Source organism: Canis aureus, chromosome 15 (genome assembly GCF_053574225.1).
Source record: "Canis aureus isolate CA01 chromosome 15, VMU_Caureus_v.1.0, whole genome shotgun sequence".
Taxonomy (NCBI): Eukaryota; Metazoa; Chordata; class Mammalia; order Carnivora; family Canidae; genus Canis; species Canis aureus.
The window spans coordinates 28,227,412-28,251,877 of NC_135625.1; the positions used below are offsets into that span (position 1 = coordinate 28,227,412).

General features: G+C 38.4%; 1 long non-coding RNA gene across 2 annotated transcripts in view; it reads right to left on the bottom strand.

Moving 5' to 3' along the window:
• The window catches only part of LOC144284423 (uncharacterized), a 302,816-nt gene extending 279,266 nt beyond the window's left edge, over positions 1-23,550 (bottom strand). For both annotated transcript variants that reach the window (XR_013352779.1, XR_013352778.1), the window contains exons 1-2: positions 23,305-23,550; positions 22,262-22,364 (exon numbers count right to left, since the gene is read on the bottom strand). This is a non-coding gene — a long non-coding RNA (uncharacterized LOC144284423). The remainder of the gene's footprint in view (positions 1-22,261; positions 22,365-23,304) is intronic.
• Between the last annotated feature and the right edge of the window lie 916 nt (positions 23,551-24,466).

Below are 24,466 nucleotides of genomic sequence, written 5' to 3' on the forward strand. Positions count from 1 at the left end.
TTTAGGACCCTGAATATATCCTGCCATCCCTTTCTGGCCTGCCAGGTCTCTGTGGAGAGGTCTGCTGTTAATCTGATATTTCTCCCCATATAAGTTAAGAATCTCTTGTCTCTCGCTGCTTTAAGGATTTTCTCTCTATCTTTGGAATTTGCAAGTTTCACTGTTAAATGTCAAGGTGTTGAACAGTTTTTATTGATTTGGCGGGGGGGACCTCTCTATGTTCTGGATCTGAATGCCTGTTTCCCTCCCCAAATTAGGGAAGTTCTCAGCTATGATTTGTTCAAATATACTCTGTGGCCCACTCTCCCTCTCAACTTCTTCTGGAATCCCAATTATACATAGATTCTTCCTTCTCCAGCTATCATTTATTTCCTTTAACCTTTCCTCTTGGCCTCTTAATTGTTTTTCTACTTTTTCCTCAGCCTCTTTCCTTACCATCAACTTGTCTTCTATGTCACTCACTCTTTCTTCTACCTCATTAACCCTCATTGTTAGGATCTCCAGTTTGGATTGCATCTCATTTAATCGATTTTTAATTTTGGCCTGATTAGATCTAGATTCTGCAGTAACGAAGTCTCTAGAGCCCTTTATGCTTTTTTCCAGAGCTACCAGTAGCTTTATAATTGTGCTTCTGAATTAGCTTTCTGTCATCAAATTGAAATACATATTTTGTAACTCTGTGGTAGAGAGTACTGTTTCTGATTCTTTTTTTTTTTTGTGGTGAATTCTTCCTTCTAGTCATTTTATTCAGTGCAGAGTGGCTGTATGAGCAGGCTGAGTCAGAAACATCAACCACAATCTAAGTAAATTCCATCCTAGGTGATTCTGATGAGTTAGAGACCAGAAAATGAAAAAGAAGATCAGAACTAAAGAAAAAAAAAGGACCACTAAAGTGAAAAACAAATCTTAAAACAAAGTAGTAAAAATAAAAGGCCAAACACCCCAAAGAAGAAGAAAAATGAAAAAGAATAAAAGAAAAAATAGGTAAAGAAAAAAAAAGAAAAAAAAAGGACTGAGATAGTGGTGGTGAAGAACTGGTAGTGGAGAAAGAATGTAGTCTACCTGAGGAGTCCTTGAGGATGATCCTCTTGGTTCTGAGTGTATTTTGTTCTGTATGTTAGATGCTCAATCCCAATTTATATAAACCAGCAATACCTATAGAGGGCCCCAACACTGACCACCAACACATATACAAGATAAAAGCGGGGGGGGGGGGGGACCAGAATGGGAATGAAGAGAGAATATAATCTCTCAGAATGAACCGGCACAGTATTCCACTTGGTTTTGGGTGCATGCTGGTCATATTTTAGAAGATATTAACTTCCACTATTGTAGAACAAAATGAGGCAGAGAAAAACACAAAACAAAAACCCGTATCTTGTATATCTCCCCAAATTAAATTGAATATGTCGAAGGGAATCCATAAGTGAAAAATATATCTAAGACCTGTAATTGTAGAAATATGAAAGTCAAAAGGGAAAAGACTTAAAAATGAAGAGCTGGCAAAATATTGTAATTAAGGTGGAAAAAGAGTAAACATATTGGAAATTTTTAGTCTGATATAAAAAAGAGTTACAATGGAAAAAAGGAAAAAAAAATAAAAACAAAGGGGTACCCTTTAGTTCTATATACTATTTCCCTTGGTCCTGGAGCTTTCCAGTGCTGTTGGGTCAAGAACTTGCTCTCTCCCTGTGCTTCCAGCTGGTCTCTGGTCGGCCCGCCTGTCCCGGGGGAGCGCAGGATGGGGCCGTGTCCCCCGGCGCCCCGGGCTCCACCCGCCCCGCTGGCATCGCGCTCCCGGCCGCGGCCCCGAAGGCAGCAGGTGCAGCCCCCTCCGCGGAGCCCCCCGACCCCGACTCCCCCGAGGCCCCCCGGGCTGGAGGCCCCACCCCCTGCGGTCCTGCCCGGGTCCTTGCGAGCACTTCCCCCGGGGAGGGTCCGGGGCGGATTCCTAGAGTCCCCGCTTCTGGGGAGGCCCTCGCCGCCCCCTTAGCCCAGCTCCTCGCAGGGCCCCTCCCCCCTGTTCTTTGTTATTTATGTTTTTCCACCTCCCTACCTCGTGAGAAGTGCAAACCCTTCTCTCTGCAGCTTTCCGGCCGTTCTCTCTTTAAATCTCAGGCTGAATTCGTAGGTGTTCAGGGTGCTTTGAAAGTTACCCAGGTCAGTTGGTGGGGCCGGGGCAGGTGAGGACCCCACTCCTCTGCCAGTTTGCCCCGCCTCCTGAGAAATTTTATTTTACCTTAATTTATTGCATCACCATAGCTTTTTCTTTCTTTGTGTCAATCTGGGTTTCTGAACCGTTAGGGTCCTGTTGCTGTTGTTTTTCTACCTGGAGAACTTCGAACATTCTTGCAGGGAAGATCTGGTCGTAATGAATTCCCTCAGTCTCTGTTTTCCAGAAATGTCTTTATTTCTCCCTCACATTTGAGGAGAGTTTCCATGGATATAGAGTTCTAAGTTGTTGTTTTCTTTTTTCTTGCAACTCTGCAAACATTTCCTTGCACACTCCATCAGAACCTTTGCAAGTCAATCATAGTTATTTAGAAATCTGTTTTTATAATTCCAATATCTGTGTCATGTCTAAGCCACAGTCTGATGGTTTCTCTGTCTCTTCAGAATTGTTTTGTTTGGTCTTCTGGCATGCATGTTAATTTTTGTTGGTAGCTGGACATGTTTCATAGTCTAATGGGAACTGAGGTAAACAGGTTTTTCTTGTGAAGATTTAAGTTAATCTGGCCAGCAGGTGAGCTGTATTTAATGTTTAGTTATAGGTGGGAGAGGTTTAAAATTCCTCTAGTATCCTTGGTTTTGGTGTCCCTTCTTGCCTTTGGACTCCTCCCTCTAGAGTCTGGGTGTTGGCTTTTTTTTTTTTCCATTGTAATCCACTGTTACACTGGAGCCCTGTGTGTGCTGGTAAGATGTGGGATAAGGAAAGTACTGTATAGTGTTTTGATTAAATGTCAGTGGTTTAGTGGGCTTTTTTCCCTAGGTCATGACCGTCACAGGCATTGTTCCAATAGTATAGCTTTTTCCCCTTTAGGTGAGACAGGAAGGCTAAAGAGGACAGAGTTGGGTAGATGCCCCTCCTCCAGGTGGAATAAGGCTCTGGTAAAGACTTTTCCCCTAGAGAGTGAGCATATTATGAAGAACACACTGGGTATATTTCATATTACTCTTTTCCTCCTCCTGCTAGAGTCAACAGAATATCTTTCTTGATTTTTAAATTGTAAGTTGCTAGTGCATTTCCTAGTGGTAAAATTCAATAAATATGAGGTCCCCTAAATCTGGTGCTCCTGGAGTTTCCCACTGTCATTCTAGTTAATACTCAGCCTCCAGAAATTTGTTAAAATTACCATTTAAGTATTCCTGTCACTTTACGGTACTAGTAGCTTCTGCTCTAGGTGAGCAGATGTCAGCTGTGATCCTCCAGATTTAGGGGTGGGCATTTGTCCTGCAACCACAGTTCTCAGAATCCAGGGAAAGTAATTGATTTTAAGTTTGTTGCAGTTTTCTTATTTTAAGTGTGGAAGCGACAACGTCCAGGCTCAGGCCATGTTGTGACTGAAACTGTACATCCCCTGGATTTATTTTCTATACCTGTAGAGATTGATGTTTTGAAAAAAAAAAAAAAAAACATATTGAAGAGAATCCATTTGTCTGATGTGTTTTTAGCTTTGGAAAACTAATACCTAGAGATATTTTGGGAGAGATCAGATTAAATTTTAGGTTTGATACATAATGGAAGGCAGTCCATGTATGGTAGTCTTCCTTACCCAGGGGACATATTTTCTTATTTGGCAGTTGTCTCCTTGGATGCCTGTATAAGGTAAAGGGGATCACCTGAGGCCTTGTAAGGGGTGTGATGAAGCTACTGTCTCCAGATGAGGTGTTTTCCACGTCCACCGGGTCACTGATGGTGTTGTAAAGAGCTCACAACTGCTTCCACCAGCAAAAGTGAAGCTTTCCATCAGTATCGGTGCCCTCTAAACCACAGAAGTAAAACATCAGGACTTCGTAGCAAAATCAGCCTTCAAAGGTAATTTCAAAACAATGTGCTACTTCTCACTAATTAATTGTGGGTGTTTGTTTCACTTTCCAGAATCTACCTTCACCATTCACACATGATTTACGGCAGCAGTTTACAAATTTGGTGTCTTGCTGGAATGAATGCTTCTTATAGAGGTTAAGCAGCATTTGGTGCTGCTTTTCTTTCCAGACTATTAGGAATGTCTTCAAAACCCTTGTTGCTCAAGGCACCTTGAACAACTGTGCTCAGTGCACTGCAATGTCAGAAACCTGCCCATGGTCGGTTTTCAAATCAGTGAAGTCAAAAAGGTTGTTGATTTTTATTTGGTTAATCCAGATTTAAAGACCTATTAAAGGAATCTATCATTATATATATAATAATATTTTAAAATGCGTATATTTAATTAGACACACTGAACTAGCGGACAGTTTAGGAAGCCATCATTTACCTTCTCTTTCTTACTTTGATGACTAATTTTAGTTTTGCAGATCCATATCTTTTGTAAGGAGCTTTGTCATTATTTATTCAATGTTATTACCCAGAGTAGAAGATTAAACCCTCACAAAGGCTCCAAATGTTTACTAGCTCTCTGATTTCATCTTTTACTTCTATTCTCCTTGAAACTTCCCTCTAGCCATGGCTTTCTTACTGTTTCTTGAACACATTATGCATGTTCTCATCATTAGGACATGTGTACTGGCTGCTTCTTCTGCTAGAAACTTTTTATTCCTAATAAATGCGTATGTAACTCCCTCACTTCCTTTGAGCTTTTACTAAGACTTCGTCTCAGCAAGGCCTACCTTGACCACCTTATTTTATTTCCAGCTTGCCCTCCCCTGGTTTTCCTCATCCCCATCAATCTGATCTTTTTTTTCTTCTGAGCCCCTTTCCATGCTACTATGCTAGTAATTTACTACTCAGTTTCTTTATTATTTATTGTCTATTGTTGTCCACTAGAATGTGAGCATCAGAGAGGTGGTATCTTTCCAAGGTTTGTTCCATGATGTATCCAGAGCATGTAGAATGGTGTCTAGAATTAGTAATTCTTGCTACATTATAAAGCTTTTCTACTGTGGTAATTCTATGGCCTAGACACTGTACTAGAGAAACTGATGATGAATAAGAGATAGATCTTACACTGATAAACAGACCAGGAAGATACATAACACTGGTAGAAAAGAACATGCATTGGAGAATTTTGAGCAAGAAATAATGCATATCTGAACTACAGCTATGGCAGTGGAAATAGTTAAGTATAAAATTTGGAGAGATATTCATAGAAAAAGATCAAGAAGTCTTGGCTATTGATTGGATGGTAAAGCAAAAAGAAAAACACATAAAAATAGTTTCAATATTTTTTTTTAGTTCCAATATTTCTAAACTGAGATTAGGAATGGTGGGAAATAAATATATTTAAGAAGTGAATATGTAGGTTCATTTCTATGTACATTAAATATAAGACGCTTGATTGTATATTCAACAGTTGATGGTAAATAAGGTTATATAAATTCAGAGCATGAGACAAAGATCTGAACTGTAGATATAAATTTAAGGTTCATTACCATTTGGGTTAAAACTGAAGTTAAGGTTTGGATGGTATTTTCAGAGATGGAAAAGTAAAAAAGATCAAGATGAGCAAAGAGAACATTGAAAATGACAATTTGAGAGACTGGAGAAGAAAGACCTACAAAAGAGAATGAAAAGGTAAGTCTGGAAAGGCAAGAGAAAAGTCAGATGTCAAAACAGAAGAAAAGTTCAGGAGAGGAGCAAGCTATTGTTATAGAGGTTGCCGAGAGAGGCACACAGGATGGAGAAAAAATATTAGACAATAAATTATCTAAAATAACATCTTCAAATTTATATATCCTAGCTTAAAAATAGATGTGTTTGAAAGACATGTATGCCTATGATTTGGGGAGCAAAGATCCTATGTGATAAATATATGATGGATTACAGTTTGGAAAGTATACTCATAAAAGTTATATGTGCTCTTTGCTATACTGCAAATAGCATTGCATTCTTACTTAATTTGGGGAGACTCAGGAAAAGGATAGGTTTTCATGACCTGTCATTTGATGGACTTAGAGGGCAGAGAAAGCATATTTCTATTTGACGGAAAACACTTACACTATTTTTGTATGTGTTTTATCTAAATATATGCAAATGTGTGCGTACAGATCTTTTATCTATACATAGCAGCAAAATGAATGACCTCGAGGGTGATTTTGTTACTGTGTTTAATACAATGCAATATTCATTTCTGAGGTGAATTTGCTGGCTTTTTAATGAGGCATATTTCTCTGAATATTTAGTGTGAATGAGAAATATTGATTATCACCATTTCCTTGATGGGTGTTTTTTATTTTTTATGGAGAAACATGAAAATTATACTCTACTGAAAATAATAATGTCTATCTCAATGAGTGTTAATGCATCTACTTTAGACTTCACTATACTGAGGCTATGTGAGTGAAGTGTTTTATGCTTCTGGCATCCGGACTTTTACTTTATTTGTGGCTATTTCCTCTGTGTATATTAGTGGTTATGATGATAATAATAGCAGGAAGAACACTTAATTTTGCATATTCTAGCTTACTGAGCATATGAATAACTCCATTTTACTATACCTTTCCTCCCCACAATGGGATATATTATTTTTTGAAATGCGCATTTCTAGACCTTTCTGGACTTATAGTAGAGGCAAACATATGATGAGAACCTGTAAAGGCACAAAGGACTGGAAATAGTTGATAAAATCTGATGTGATAATGTACAAAACATATCCCTTATTACAGCCCCAGGAGGGGTGGTACTAAAGTTCTGACACATTGTGTGTCCCACAGAGCCTGATGTATTTTCTTATACATTGTAGGTGCTTCTTAAATAGTCGGTGATGGAAAATAAATGTTCTAGACTTCTCTAAGGAGTACTTCACGCAGAGGAAACATGTGCACAAGCTCTGAGGCATGAAAATGTCCAGCACACTGGGAAACTGCATATGGTTTAGACAGAGAATGGAACTGGTTTTGTAAGCCTATTAAGCTAAAAAGCTAAGCCTTGTAAGCAATGGGAGACCACTTCGAGATTTAAAACAGAGTTATGTTAGATTTGCATTTTAGAAAGAGGGTTCCTTTTCAGCCCTCTGTAGAGCTGGGATGAATAGGTCAACTTTTATGAAAAGTACAGAAAAAGATGAACCTACAAAGGTAATCAGGGTTGAGAAGGCAAATGACATGTTTTGGGAGCTAATGCAAGAGAGATTCACGTAAAAGGTGTAGAAATATTTAAATAGAAACCAAGGGGTAGCCACTGGATTTAGAATCATTTCATTATTGTCTTTGCTCTCCCTTTTGAGAGCCTAAAACAGATTATCAGAAGTTGATGAGTGATCAGAACATGAGCAAATGGAGAAGGCATGTTTACAATAATACTTCTAAAAGCCTGGTTAGGAAGGGCAGTTGGACACAGAGAAATGGTAGGATTTAATTTTTTTTCTATGTTCCAAGGAACAAAAACGTGGTGTCTTCATATAATCAATGTAAAGAAAGAGCTTGATATATATAAGAAAGGAAAATAAGCAAATTCTGTTTGAAAAAGGAAAAGTAACCAGAGTGTAGGTGGAGGGACTAATTAGTCCTAGAGAGCAGAAAGGACACCTAGCTCTACCATGGAAGGAAGGGAAGTACTATTGGCTGCAGAGGTAAATGAATTTGTAGAGGGAGTGAAAAAATAGGCTTCTGAAACAGAAGGTTTGTTGCTGGCTAAAAAATGCAGCAATGCATTAGTAAAACTCATTAAGCAATTTTCAATTACTAAGGCAATGGTCAAGAGCCTCCTGTTTAAGTTGTACTAAAAAATACCACAGAGACCCATAATGCAAGAGTTGGACTAAAATCAGATTTATAAACTAATGATGTTACTCTCTCCTTGAGTATTGACTCTCACTTGCATTTTACTTATTAAAATAACACCTGCTGGCAAGAAGTTTATTTACAGAATGGTTTGTTTATTTTCTTGAAGATGAATCAGTCATATAAAATTAAAAAAATACATATCTAGACTATTTACCAATTTCTCTTTCCTCCAAAGTTGTCTTTAGTTGTGCTTAATATTATCATTCTTAAAATGATTATCATTTGAAATTACCTCATGGTATGGTGACAAATAACTCTATTATTACTGCCTTTAAGAAAGGACAGGAGTGTAATGTTTTATGCATTTTTAAAACTATCTAACATCTTGCAGTCATTATAAATAATTATGAAGTCCAAAAAAATCACGGCTATAGCATGGTCTAGAGAAAGAAAGACAGAAAGATAGAAAAAGGAAGGAAGGGAGGGAGGAAGGAAGGAAGGAAGGAAGGAAGGAAGGAAGGAAGGAAGGGTAGGAGGGTTGGAGGGAGAAAGGAAGAGAGGTTTTAAGATGAGTACTGTGTGTTATACTATATGTTGGCAAATTGAATTAAAATAAAATAAAATAAATTTAAGAAGATACATCACATGGGAGTTACTAAGTGTTTGGGGAATCCAAATATTTGTGGGAAGCCATGCCAAGTTGAGACCCAGTGCCTGGCACCTTTGCATTCCTCTGTGACTTGGGACATGCCTGATGTCCAGCAGTGTGCGTGAAGGCAGTGCAGCCTCAGCGCAGACATTGGTAGGTGTTGGCACTGCCAGCTTCTGTGTTGTCAGGGATTAGAAACTCCATCCCTCCGGGAGGTTCAATGGTGATCTTGTTGGGGGGTGTGGGGGGCCTGGCTCCTGTGGCTGGCACAACAGACCTGCTCCCCCCTCAGAGGGGCCACAGAAGGGGGACGTGATGGATGCCATGCTATAGTCAGGGAACCATCTGTGGACACTGGTGAGGCATCTCCATGGCATTCCTGGGGATGCTGGGAAGAAAGTGAAGTGGAAGTTTTAGGGTATTCAAAAAGCAGGGGCAGATAAATACTGCACCAGAGCTAACATTAAGATCCTCCTGTTAGTCTTCAGATAGGGTGGTCAGGAAAACGAGCGGTTTATATTCATAGGCCTCAGATTCTCATTTTTTTTTTTTCTTCTACTCTTGGGTCCTTACAACCTTTTACTACCACTACTATTACCACTAACACTGCTACCCTTATCACCACCAACAGTACCACTGCTAAAATGCTAGAAACAAATAGTGATAGCAACATTTTTATGGCATGCAATATTTTACGGCAGCAAAGTTTTATAATGTGTTTACCTACTATGTGCTAGATTTTCATTAGTTTAATCTGAATCACCTCATTTCTTTCTCAAAAATACAAACCCATAAGATAGGTAATATCCTAGTTGAGGATACTGTCAAATTGATACTTAAAGAGAAGAATGTCAGTAACCACATTCACATACCCGGTGTGTACAGCCAGGACTCACACTGTTAGCTCTGCTATTAGCACTAATGTGTCTTTCACCCTTTATGACCCTTGGGACCTTAGAACTCAAGATGCTCCTGAATCTTCTATGCCAAAGACTTACAGGGCACAGTGACGAGGAAAGCCCAATGTGGACAAATATTCTATCAAAGAAATTTCCCTTTTTAAATTTTTTGTCTTTGGATAAGGAAATTTGAGTAGACTGTTTAAATAGGCACATCTTTGTGTATGATGTAAGAGGATGGTCTAATTTCATTCTTCTGCATGTCGTTGTCCAATTTTCCCAGCACCATTTATTGAAGAGACTGTCATTTTTCCAGTGGATAGTCTTTCCTGCTTTGTCAAATATTAGTTGACCACAGAGTTGAGGGCACAAACATGGCTAACAAACACATGAGTAAATGCCCTGTATCAGTTTCCATCAGGGAAATACAAATCAAAACCACAATGAGATACCACCTCACACCAGTGAGAACAGTGAAAATTAACAAGATGAGAAACAACAAATGTTGGAGAGGCTGTGGGGAAAGGGCTCTTGCACTGTTGGTGGGAATGTGAGTTGGTGCAGCCACTCTGGAAAACTGTGTGGAGGTTCCTCAAAGAGTTAAAAATAGACCTGCCCTAGGACCCAGCAATTGCACTGTTGGGGATTTACCCCAAAGATTCAGATGCAATGAAACGCCAGGACACCTGCACCCTGATGTTTCTAGCAGCAATGTCCACAATAGCCAAACTGTGGAAGGAGCCTTGGTGTCCATCGAAAGATGAATGGATAAAGAAGATGTGGTTTATGTATACAATGGAATATTCCTCAGCCATTAGAAACGATGAATACCCACCATTTGCTTCAACATGGATGGAACTGGAGGGTATTATGCTGAGTGAAGTAAGTCAATGGGAGAAGGACAAACATTATATGGTCGCATTCATTTGGGGAATATAAAAAATAGTGAAAGGGAATAAAGGGGAAAGGAGAGAAAATGAGTGAAAATATCAGAGAGGGAGACAAAACATGAGAGACACCTAACTCTGGGAAACAAACAAGGGGTAGTGGAAAGGGAAGTGGGTGGGGGGTTGGGGTGACTGGGTGATGGGCACTGAGGGGGGCACTTGGTGGGATGAGCACTGGGTGTTATGCTATATGTTGGCAAATTGAACTCCAATAAAAAAATAGGCACATCTTGTGTTTTAAGTGGATGTCAAATATGAGGTTATATAGATTGGTCTGATTATAGCAGAAGTTACAATTATGTTGCTGTAGGATATTGGATGTTTGGTTATCTTGGCTTGAATATATCATTACACTTTAGCTATTAATGACTTTAATATTGTCACACCTTGTGAATAAAATAATGACCCCAACTCTTTCTTATTCTTGGTTTTAATTATATTCATAATAGGATTATATGATCATGTTCATGTTAAACAAGTAGATTGAAGAAGACTTACTATTTCCTAAATGTGCTTGTTATTCTTACTTTTAAAGTTAATATGATAAATTTTCACTTTGGGTAATTTTTTAGAACTTCACTTTATAAAAAAGTTGTTCTTCTGGGATAGGTTGTTTATTATTAGCACTAAGAAACTAGGCCAGCTACTTATGCAGGAATAAGGGATAGTAATGTAGTTAAGGAAGGAAATGTCTGTTTTCACTTTAATCTAAAAGTGATCCTTTTTGGATATTACTATTGATCATACATTTTTAAGTTTAATGAATAAAAATACCTAAAATCATAGTTACATTATGGTAAATATCACCCTCAGGATTTTCCTAATGAATTGTGTGCACATTATAAATATTGTGCTTTTCAGTCATTCTCTTAAAGAAAGTGTAAATATTCTCACTGTTGTTAAAACTTTAAAACTGGAAATGCAATTTCCTTTTAAAAGCAGCTGGTCTCTGGTAAGTAGTAAGCAAAATGTCATCTTTCTTAGTCACTCCATAAAGGAAAATCATCCAGATCCAGGCATTGCAAGAAAAGAGTGGTTTGGCTAAGAGATGTATCAATCAAAAAAAAAAAAAAAAAAAAAAAAAAAAAGGATTCATTGTTAGAAATCCTTATGACCTTATGATAGTGTCAGGAAAAAAAATGCAAATCAATTTGAATAATAGTATCCCACAAATTGATGGACACTTAAGGCATTGCTTCCAAGCCAAAATCACAAGCACCAAAGCACGCAGCAACAATTAGAACCTTCCTTACTTGTCCTGATCTCTTATCCAATGACCATCCCATACACATGTGTATCCCAGGCCTTGGCTGACCACCTGCTTCAGGTCCATTTGGGATTCAGCTATTCAGCCAGCCATTCATCCCAGCTCCTGGATTTATCCCTCATTTCTGAGCCTGCAGTGTATGGGCTACCACCAATAATGATGATGATAAAAAAGACCATGGCTTAGGTTTATGTAGTGCTTACTAGGTGTAAACATAATTTTACAATATATGTTTACATAAATAGTATTAACCAAATTAATATTTTATTCAGTTTTATATGTTTTCACAGTTATGTATATGGAACCAGACTCTATGTGTGCCTCTGTGTGTGTGTGTGTGTGTGTGTAACATTCCAGCGTTAATGTAATTTTGAGTTGTTTTGTACTTTTTTGCTACAATCAGTAAACGTGCAAAAAATTCCCTAGAGTCTGTGTTAGAGAATGCCAGTGCTTGCACATGTTTATGTTTTCCTCTCCTTTTCAGCCATATATCCGTACTGTTTTCCAGGGTCCTCTATAATTAGATGGGACTGTGTGTCTGCTTTCTGGTCATTGTAATGTGAACAGTCCTGGCTGATCCCCAGAAATCTCCGCACATCCATTCCTTTTCCTCATCTCCTAGCCAGAAATGTGACATTGGCTTATCAGACAACTTTGGCAAAGGATCAGATATCAGAGACTAAAGGGAGAGCCCTGTTAAACATGGAAAAAATCTCTTAAGACTGTTCCCAGTGATAACTTGGAAAGCAGGTTATCTACCTACTGATCTTTCAGCTCATGAGGAAGAAGTTGGAAAAAGATGTTTTCTGTGTATAGTCACTAAAATTAACTACATTTGACAAAGTTCTAAAGATGAGATATAATGGAAGATAAGAGGGAATAGAGACAGCCCATAAATGTGGGGCACTCAAAGGATTGAGTTATCAACTGCTTTTATGCCCTGTAAAGTTGGAGATAAAAAATTTAAGAAACTTTGTGTGGCAAAGGGTCAACCAAATTTTTCATTTTGATAGAGCCAGTTGGGTTTATGGCAAAATTCAGATTAAGGCTGACCTTCTACCCAAGCCTACTGTCCCTCTGTCATGATGTAGTCATCATTAGTTTAACAAAGGAGACATTGAGAAGGAAGCAAAAAAATAAAGCATATCTGAGAATTTTATCTAGGAAAGAAATGTGGATATAGTCACTGACACATGAAATTAAATAGAAAGAAATGGATTGTTAGCCTATTAATACTTAGAGAGAATGTTACTGTCAAAGGAACCACTTTTCATATTGGATGTTCCAAATGCCAAACAACTTTTGTGCTCTTGTTATGAGTTGCATTGTGTCCCCTCCAAGATACATGCATTGATGTTCTGGTTCCCAGTGCTTCACAATTTGTCTTTAAACAGTGATTGGGTTAGAATGACGACATTTGGTGGATTCTAATCCAATCTGACTAGTGGTCTTATCAGAACAGGAAATTTGGGTACACAAAGAGATGAGGGATGAACACATACAGAGGAAAGACCTTATGAAGACTTAGTGAAAGGGTGGCCATCTGCAAGTCAAGGAGAGATGGTCTAGGAAAGATCCTTTCCTCATATCTCTCAGAAGAAATCGAACATGCCAGCATCTTGATCTTAGATTAAGAACCTACAGAGCTCTGAGAAAGTAAACTTCTGTTGCTTAAGCTACTAGGCTGTGATATCTTGTTATGGCAGCCCTAGAAAACTAACTTGAGCAGGAAGTGGTTTACAAAAATGGTCTAGCTTCTAATACCTACATATCTGATGTAGACAAGGAGAATGATGAACACAGAATAAACCTCTAAGGTGTGGAGGCAAGACAGCTTTGGACTTGAGAGTTCCTCCCAGTATTATCAGGATCTAATTAAGGAATAGTGTTTACTCCCAGGATAAGTTGCCTGTATTGGATGTTAAGTTTCCTTCATAATTGCTAGGGGTCAGAGAATCTAGAGTGCCCCATTTCTTCCTCTTTTAGAATTGGCATGATTTCTTATGGTTATCTTGTCCTTGTTGCACATTTGCCTATTGGAGTTTTGGAGAAAGTTAATCAACTTTAATTCACAGGTGGCTGAGCAATGAGAAACCATGTCTAGAGAAGACTGCACATAACCCAGAGACCCTAGACATTGAGCTAGATAAAGGGTTTGGATGGGTCAATCTTCTTTCGAGACAGAATAACGTATTTTTTGTGTTAGTAAAGAGCAGAGAGATATTTGGTGGCCAAAAGGACTAACTGTGATGGAGATTGCTCATGCTCATTGGTATTCACATTATCTTTTCCTCTTTTTCCACAAAACCACATTACATTACCCAGTATCCTCTATAGTTAGGTCAGGCCACGTGACTGAGTTTAGGTTGACTGAATGATGTAGGATGTGACATATACCACATTTAGGTCTATCCCACTAAATTGACTACTCTCCATTTACTTTCACTTTGTCTCCTGGGAGTTGACAGTAATCCAATAGAGGACTTAAGATTCTAGAATTCAGAAGAAACACTAGATTGAGTAATTGTGTATTGTAAAATTCTCACCACACTGACCAACATCAATATGAGATATAAGCAAGAATTGAAAATTTGCTGTAGTAAGCCACTGGGATTTGAGTGTTGCCATATCTAGCATTATTTATGTTGACTAACACAGAAATGTGTTTATAAGTAGACTTGCTGTATCATAGGCCATGTCATATTCAAGTTTACTAGAACATGCCAATTTCCCCTATATCTTTGAACCAATTTATCGTTCCATGAATGCACTATAAAAATATTCTAGTGGCTACATATTCTCCTCAACACTTTCTGTTGCCAGATTAAAATGTTTTTTTTGCCAATAGCGTGGTATAAAATATTATCTATTATGGATTTAACTTGAATTTTCCTGTGTACTAATGAGGATAGTCTTATGTTTGACTCTTTGGTTACCTTCTTTGAGGAGGCACTGGTTCATATCTTTTATCCATGTTTTCAATGCATTCTTTGCATTTTTCATATGCAATATCTGTGTACATATATGCCTACATATACATATGTATATTACTATGAGATCCCCATGTGCATATGTACAGTGTTAAAAATATATAATTACATATATGCAGCTATATATGTAAATACTCATTTCTTGTTAGCTGTATGCCTGGTGGACATGTGTTTTTTTATGCTAAATGAATTCAGTCAGTTATTATTTAATCCACTGCTTAATACATACAGATTGTAGGAAATCTGGAAAATAAGAAGCACTTATAATCCCATCTGTAAAGATAGCAACTCTTAATAGATAGTGTATTTTTATTTAGTGAATACCTGTGAGAGAATGCAAGTATATCATAGATTTTTAGAGCCACACTGGGCTTTAAAGGAAAATGTACTAACTTTTGAGTTAGTCTGTGTGGTTATGCTCTTTATGTGTGTTGTTTTAGTCAACTCGATGTCTTTAAAAAACAGTAGAACATCAAGTACTTACAACTTTTCTAATAGGAGCTCGTTATTTTATAGAGACTTGAGGTCTAAAGAGGTAAAAGATGGGTCATAAGGTCACAACTTAATGAGCAGAGAAGCCAAGACTATAATACATTTCTCCTCATTTCCAGTTTGGTTCACTTTCCACCACGTCTTGCATTAAAAGTGTTTAAAAAGTAAAACATATAAATGTATTTTTCTATACCTGAAATCCTAAAATAGAGGTCAAGATCTTGTGAAGTCCTGACTATAAACTTCGAACAGGATTATGGCACTGGGATGTGTGTCCTTTATGATTGTCTAGAACACATCTTTGAATTTGCATTGTATTATCTCCTACTGATTATATTGTAAAATCTATATGCTCAGGGTCTCACTGTTTCTTAACACTGTGTGATTTCGAGTGTATTGACTTTTAATAATTAATATTCAATAAATATTAATTTAAGCTTACATAGTTACAAAGAGTATGTTCAATTAGTGTTCTAACCCTTATAATATCCCTGAGTCAAAATTTTACCTTATTAATTTTTGTATGAAAGATTAAGTTGACTAAAGTTAAGAAGGCATGTTCTTCTTTTTGCCATAAAAGTTAACTATTTTTATATTTACCGGAACTATGGAAATTTTATCTTTGAGTCAGTGTCTTATGTTACACAGCAGGGAAGGTTGATTGGCATATAATAATAGATAGTCCTTTATTTGTAATTCAAGTTTGTATCAAACAGAGGCGGAAGTGAAAAAAAAATTAGTTCTCTAGTCTCAAAAGTAGCCAGTTTCCAAACTTTCATAAAGTACATCAAGAAAATGTATTTTAGTGAAATCAGTTTTTAATGAAAATATGGAAAATTCGTATCTTGCTTCCAGATCAGAAAAAAACAGGTAGAAATTAAACTTATTATTTTAACGTATGAAAAAGAACATTATAGTTACAAAGAATTATGCAGGTGTTCTTATAACCAGAGCTACAATTTGCTATGTATATACTGAGACTGCTTCTAAAATGGGTAACTGGGAGAAAAATCTGTGAAGATGGTGCATTCTGTCTTTAATAATCAGACATTTAATAAACATGTATTTTATTCATATGTGCTTTGCAAATCAAAACAAAAATACTTAATCACAGAAAAATTACCCTCTAGATCAAAGAAATTCACATATCCAATATGTTAAGAAATTTCATCCTTTTGAATGTACATTTCAAAATGCATGTCCTTTGAAAAAGAAGAGCATTTGCAGTCTTAATTACAAACACACTCTAAGGAGCACCGGAAACCAAATCTTGAAGCATCCAAAGATGGAGTGGCTGCATTTATGGCAGCACAAGTTTAATGGTAAAAAAAGGAAAAAAGCTAAGGATACAACATTTGGGAAGGCATCCCTCCCTGCGTGTAAGTTATTACCAAAGCACATGAAATTTTATTTGCAGTTAGGACGAAGATATTGCTGGGCTTTTAAGAAAATCTTTTATCTTTTGTCATGCGGATGTCAGGCTGTGGCTTATGGGGAATGTACTCTCAGTTCAATATGAAGAGTGTATCAGTTTAGTAACAAAATTGTCATGCATAATTAGGTTTAAAAAAACTCAAAAAAAGGCCGACTTGGTTCTCTCAATAGTCACAAATGGGTAGAGTCTGAAATGAGCCCAAGATTACAGCATGTTGTGTGGGCTTCAATGATGCTAGGGCTGATTAAACAGTTTGTGACCGCTGACTGTAAACATAGTTTGTCATGCAGGATAGATGATTCCAACCAGCTCACAGTTTCATAAACCCTTACTTTGCCTTCTTCTGCTTTTTCTCTTTTTTTTTTTTTTTAAAGCAAGTCAATGACAGTCTTAAACACTACAATATGGTACCTTTTTTGTTCTTTTGACTTTTCATCCTAGGTTCTTAAAGCACGTTGCAGAACTTCATATCAAATAATACTGAACCACGATCAAAAAGAGCAAATGCTCTTCTTAGAATTGTTTTTTTTTTTTTTTTCTTCTTAGAATTGTTAAAGTTTTCAAGATCCATGACAACAGTATACTTTGGTGATTATAGGAAACTTATTGCCAACAGGTCCTAGTCAAATTTCAGTTTGGGAACTCTTTGGACTCCACCATCCTTCCAAATTAGAAAGTATTGAAAAACAAGTTTAAATTTCATTATTATTATTTAGACATAGCAAATTCTTTAGAATTCAGTTTTATATCTAAGCATTTACTTAAGGTATATCATCAGAAATTAATTTAATTATACTTTTATACATTTAATCTTGATTTTTATTTTACTCAGTGAAGGCATGGAAGAAAAAAACAGATAAAATTTCACATTAACCCATTTCCTAAAAACAAGTTTCAAACAGCAGTCCATATGTCAATGAACAGACAAAACAACCCCACAATTTTGTTCTGTTTTATGGTATTATTCTTTGTCAACCTTGGCATAGGAAAATTTCCAAACTAGAAGTTAATTAAGAGTAAGTAGCCTGTTTTAGAATTTAACCACATTAAGTATTTCCTTCCAGATTTCTTAGTTTTTGTTTATTTGTTTGCTCCTCCAAAAGTACTCTATCCAAGGCCAATACTACTTTCAGTTCCTCCTGGCTATTCAGACCTTTCTTTCAGAATCAGTTACCATTTTACTTATTTCCTTCCATACCTGTGGCCCTATTCCTAAGATTTCTCCATTTTTTGTTAGAGTGATACCAGTGGAACTAACTGGAAGACTGATAGCTCTTAAAGGTTTTATTGTTGTTGATATAATATTGGATTATCACTCTGTGTGTGCAGGGTGATGACTTTAACAATTTTAAGTTCTTCTATTGGAATAGAACATACTTCCAGAAAAGTCACTTTCCTTCCAAAAGGTTAGTTTAAAAAATTGATATTAAGCCTGTTCATAGAAATTAATTTTGCTAAAGAATTGGGTTCTTGAATTTAAATGAGCCAACTTATACAGGCAACATGAATAATGAAGCCAAAGGCTTTCCTTTTTCTAATAGTAAAAGATTATTGGTCTGAGGGTGAAGGTTGCAATTTAAAAAATTCTTCAGAGTTATATTTTATTCTGGTATATGGCTATAATTTTAGGGTTCACCATTTCTGACCTTTTAAAATTTCTATGTAAATTGATAATCATTTTTAATGGGAAAGTTCATTGAGGATCAACATTGCCTTCAGATTGAAGATGTTTGACAGCATTTCTTTCCTATTTGTTTGAACTTATGGAACTGGGATGTGATGCTCTTTGATGTGTGTTGGCATGCTTCTCTTTTGTTTTAATTACTACTATGTTACAGCATTAGCTGCTATGCATTTTTTTGAGAGTTTTAACTCAATTTTTGATGAGGCTATGATGCTTTTTGTAGATTTATTAAATTTCTTTTTCCCAGACTCCCCAGGAAGTTTAGTGTTTTAAGGTGGGTTGTTTTTTGAAACTTCAAACTATAATTATCAATGTTCATGACTCTGAGCTGTAATAAATAGGGGTTTGGGAGATGCTTGTAAAACTGTTAGCACCAATCATAAATCTCTAAATTCCACAAAGAAGAGCCTCCATTATCTTTTATAGACTACTATCATCTATGCCGTACAAAGCATATGTATACTATGTATTCTCGTGACAGAGAGGGGAACTTTTTAAATTATATGTAGCTAAATAATTAAACATAACTTTAAAAATACACATTTGACGATATTTTTCTCAAGCAAAACAACAACAACAAAAAAGGGGAGATATGTTCCCAGTTTCAAGTTTTCGGTAGCTTTAAATCTACATTCTGGCTTCTTTTTTGGCTATAAGCAGGCATGTCTGTGTCCTATTACTCTTTTCAATCCTTTATTTTCACTTGTTGTCTGGAGTGCTAATCCTATTTTTGCTTTTCCTTTCTTTTCTTTTTTTTTTTTTCTGGAATAAAATTTGGAGTAGCAGCATGATATAGGATGAAGGTGAGCAGGTTAATTTAATTTCACATCAATTTTTTTAAAATAAAAATATACATCTGTGCTACAATAGAGGTGAGTGATCATTTTGGGGGAAGAGCCAAAGGATATCCTTTTGATTACATCAAAATGTTAATAGTACATTTAACTTGTTATTCTTCATCTATTCACATATAAACAATTGCATCCCCTGTATAAAAATAAAAACAACCTATATTTTACATTCCCATAGTTTCTAGTACATACTTTTTAAAGCAGCATGGAATGAAAAATAACATTTTTGAGAACTGAACTTTTTCTGGCAAGTGTTTATATCATGTGAATATAAATAGTGATCATTAGAAGCTCCTGGGGCAACTATGTAAGTAAGTAATTTATTACTCAATTATAATGAATTAGAATACATTACTTGTCCCTTTAATAATTTCAGAAAATTGAAATAAAACATGATCTTACTGTGTAGGATGCTAAGAAAATAAAATAAAAGCACAAGAATCATAAGTTTTGTCTAGAGAGTTGGGAGAGGGTAGTATACAGGCCAATAAAATGGAAAACTCTAGAAGTGGTTTTAAACCTTATATGATGAATAAAAATATTTTCAACTGGGATAAAAAGGAGGATACATTTCTCATCTCTGTAAATTAGTTCAGATAAAGAAACCCATAATGGCATTTGTACATTGGCTTTAATACCTTATGGTAAAGGATGAAATTCATGAATAAATGACCCTGAAATGTGACATTTCATGACTGGCAGGTCCACACTGCCTTCCCCTGCTTGGAGGTTGTAATTGCTATTTGCACTTTACCTGTGAGTTATATATCTTTATTAGAATTGAATCTTGCTCCTTTCATGTACGTTGCTATGTACCAGCATGATCTCCTGGAGCAGCCAGGGGTAGCTCTCTTCCTCTTGAAATTGTGATTCAGGATATTGTCTAGACAATATTCCTTCCCTCAGTTCACTTCCCAATCCTTCTATTGCCCTATTTTAAGTTTATTTAGAGTTACTCCATTTTCTTTTCTTTTTTAAAGATTTTATTTATTTATTCATGAAAGACACAGAGAGAGGCAGAGACACAGGCAGAGGGAGAAGCAGGCTCCCTGCAGGAGCCTAATATGGAACTCAATCCCAGAATCCTGAAATCATGCCCTGAGCCAAAGGCAGATGCTCAACCACTGAGCCACCCAGGCATCCCAAGTTACTCCATTTTCTGACGGTTGTCTTCCTTAGCCATGTGTCATTTGCAGTGGAGTTGAATCCTGATTGCCTTGAAAGGTTATTATAGATATGTTTCAGTAAATCATATTTTTGTGATCAAATTTCATTTTTTTGATTTTAGGAATATTCAGTCTAATTAATTTGCATGGGAATTCATGAAAGAGTAAAATACTTGGGGTCTCTTACTCTGTAGATATTCAATTAGGTCTACATTTGTAACTGATTTGGAAATCACCTATAGTTTCTGTAGCTCATATAATGCAAGTCTGGTCAACATAGCATGGTGGATATAATTTTGTATCATTAAAGATGGCTTAAAATCATATGTATGACTGTATATAGCTTTTGAAAAATATGGATAAACTTAGCTTTTATAGTTATATACTATATCATCTTTTCTTCCAACCATAATTTTATGCCGTACTAAGAAACTCTCTTGAGTCTTCCCTTTCTGAATAGTGTTTAAACATTAATGTTTATCTTTCTTGGACTGTGTTTTCACAATTGCAAATTTTAAAGTTATCTCAAAGATAGTATCACTTTAATATGCTCAAAATAAATTTGCTTTTTATATTCCATTTGCTGAAATTAGACAACAACTGACTGAGAGGGAATATAAAATTATTCTATATTGAAGAACTGGAATTAAAAAAAAACTCATGTAATCATGTATATTCATGAGCATTATTGATAATGTCTAGAAGAGAGGCCTTTTAAGAGTTATACATTTTATATAAGTTCATTTACTCTTAACCTGGAGCCTTATTTTTCATCATACATCATGTAAAATGAACATTGAAAATTTATTTTGAGAAGTTTATGTTCTGCTTCTCTAATTGATGTTACCTTGAAAGCTGTAGGCACAAGTCAGAGTTTGAGAGAAAGGTAGCATTGATAAGCTTGTGGAATAGAATAAGCTTAAACTAAAGAACTGCATGCTTACTCATGAAGCTGAGAACACTAGGTTTAGCTGCAGACTTGGAAGGGAAAAAACTGGTTACTTGCATGTTGAGTGGGGAGGAAGTCATGGAGGTTTTTAGATATTAGAATAATAACTAAAAAAGATTCTTCCCACACACATCTATCTGTTCTAGGCATATTTGTGCACTATGTGCTAGACCCTTAGGACATATTGGTGAATAAGAAAGATAAAACTTGCCTTCCAGAGCTTATAGTCTACTGGAGTCAGACAGATAAAAAAATACATACACTAAATAATGATAAATTGAAGTGACAGCTATGAAGAGAGGACAGAAGAGAGGGGGAGCATCTGAGCCACTCATTTAAGGAAAATCCTCTCTCTAGAGGTGCCTTGAGTCTGAAGCATGAGGGTTAAACTTGCAAAGAGAGAGAGAAAGAGCTGTCCTGACTATGGGAGGAGAGCCCATGGCAGGTGGAGGTAGACCAAGTGGCTGAAGCAGAGCCAGGGAGGGAGACAAAGATGCAGTTGGAGATTGAGACCAGGAGACTAGATGTTGCATATTTAAATCCAAAATTAAAAAAAAAATGGGGGGGGGGGGACAAAGGTAATTATTTATTCAGCACTTTTTAACATTTTTAAGTCTCACTAGTTTATTATGTACCATACTAAAACAAGAGGATAATGTTTAAATCCCTTCAAAAGTCAAGCTTTTACACTAAAGGACATTTAAATTAAAAAGAGAGATTGAGAGAGAGAGAGAGAGAGAGAGAGAGAGGGAGATTTTACAGCAAATCTACAAGTTAAGTGTATTGACCTCTTAGGGTCTATTTAAAGATAATTTTCCAGTAAATGGTTGCTGATGGGAAGAAGCAACCGGACGAGAAATTTTCTGTATTTCTATTTGTCACTTTCTTGAAAAGTCTTTCTCAAAGCCCTCTGACACGGAACACATCAGAGACGTCAAGCGCAGACATGTGAATACATGCAGAGGGTGCACACATGCATGTTCCTCCCTCCCCGATTGACACGAACGAGATGAGGCAACGTGTGTAATGAATTAAAATGCGGGTCACCTACTGGATTCTGGGCAGAGGGCAGTCTTTAAGACCCAGCAGCACCGCATCCGTCTGGAGAGGAAATGTTGCTTTTTGACAGATGAGAGAAATCCCCTTAGCGCTGGCTGTGGGAAGAGAGAAGTGAAGTCAGTCACCTGGTGGTGAAGGCCAGTAAAACAGCAAAGCAGGAGGAAAATTTTTCTCTCCCTCTCTGGCTTTCTCTCTCTCCCTCTTTTCTCTCCTCTCTGTAGGATCCACCTCCCATTCTCTCAACTCTTTTTAGCATAACCTTCAAAGGAGATCGTTCCCTTCAGACTTTATTATCTTCTTTTCCCCATTGAGAGAATACCTCTTAGCTGCAAGACATTTTTAAGTCTATGCAGGACTTCGGGGATTTGGTTATCTTGCCAGGGAAATTGATCATTGCTAATGCTTGGGACTCACAGTGTGCTAAATTAGCTACCAGAGTAAGCCTGGCGGAGGAAGGCTTTTATCACAGACTCTTCTCTTCAGTTTGAACACATTTGCTTGAAATTTGCCGCATGATGCTGTCCAGGGAAGCAGCTTTTTTTCTTGGGATGCAGCAATTCGCTGGTTTCTAAGCTTATTGCAGAAGAAGAAATAATCTTAAATAGTGTGGATCTTCCTTCCCACCGGCCCCCACCCCCCACCCCCCTCCTTCCTCCTGCTTGATTCGACTGGGCTGTGTTTGCACCGCGGTAACAGATCACCTGTCACTAAATCTTTCAGGAAGTAAAACAAACTGAATTACAATTATTATTTATTTATTTTTATTATTTTTAACCGGTGGAGGCGGCGTGATCACGGAGAATGAGACTGAGAGAAGCTGCCAGGGCTTGGAGGAGGATAAAGCTGAGTTTAGGCTGGAAACTAAAAGACTAGATTGTGGTGGTTTTTTTTCTTTCTTTCTTTTTTTTTTTTCCTTTTCCTGTTTCTTTCTTTCTTTTTTTTTTTTTTTTTTGTTTTTGTTTTTTGTATTTTGGTTCAACTTGCCCGGTTTCTCCCCACTTCCTCTAGTTTCGCTCCATGGACAGATCGACCCACCTGGACATCGAGGAGCTGAAGGTACGTGATGCTCGGGGCGGGCGTGGGTCCTGCCTTCTCGCGCCCGCCGCCTCTCGCGCCCTCCTTCCTCTCCTTTTCCCGCCGCCTCTTCCTCGCCCGCTAGGATAGTTGGTGGCCCCGTGGGACGGCGAGGGGGCATTCGGGGCGCAGCGGCCCCGGGCGCAGGCGCCCCCCGAGGCCCGAGGACGCGCAGCGCGGCTGGCTGGGGCTCGGGGGGCGCCCCGGGCTGGGCCCCCCGCCGCCTCCTGCGCCGCCCGCCGCCGCCCGCTCCCGCTCGCGGAGCCGCAGCTGCTCTCGGGGTGCGAGACCCGGCGCCGCCGAGCGGAGGCTGCAGTCTCGGGCCGCCGTCGCCCGGCCGCCCCGCAAAGTTCCGGAGCTGCGCCGCCCCTTCGCCTGCGCGCCCGCCCGCCCGCCGGGGACAGCCTGTTCCCGCTCGGGGGCGCGGGGCGCGGGGCGCGGGGGGCCGCGGTTGCCCTCCTTCCAACACTCCCGGAGCCCGTCCCTCCCGCGGCCCCCGCCGAGGCCGGCTCGCCCACAGTTGCACCTGCCCCGGGGCGCGAACTCGCGTTCTGTGGATGGAGGGGGGGTGGGGCGGAGAGATGCTCCGGCTGCCCCCGCGGCCCCAGCGCAGCGCCGACGTGCCTGCCCCAGGCACCCGGCACCCGGCACCGAGCGGTTCCCGGGAAGGGCGCGGGGCGGGGGGGTGGGGGGGGCACCTGCCGAGGCTCCGCGGGTCCCTCCCGCGAGGTGGAGCCGAGCCCCGGCCGGCCCGAGCCGCGCCCCCACCGACCCACCGCTTCCCAAGGACCCTGCTCCCTCCCTGACCCAGCTCAGCCGGGAGGGGACGGTTGGCGGGGGCATCTGGGCAAACAGGACGGTTTGCCCCCCTGCCTGTGGGCACCGCTGCCTGCAGTGCCGTTTTTTTGAAAAAAAAAGACAAAAAAAAAAAAAAAAAAAAAAAAACCCACCTTAAAAAAAATCAACAAACTACAAAATAATTTAAATGTCCCGCTCACTGTAAATGAAAAACCCGGAAAGGGGGTGAAGCTGGGAGCATCTTTTGTTTTTATTCTTCACGCTTTTTTACCCCCACGCATTTTCTACACTCGACTGTATTGCTTCAGAGGGTTCTTTTTCTTTT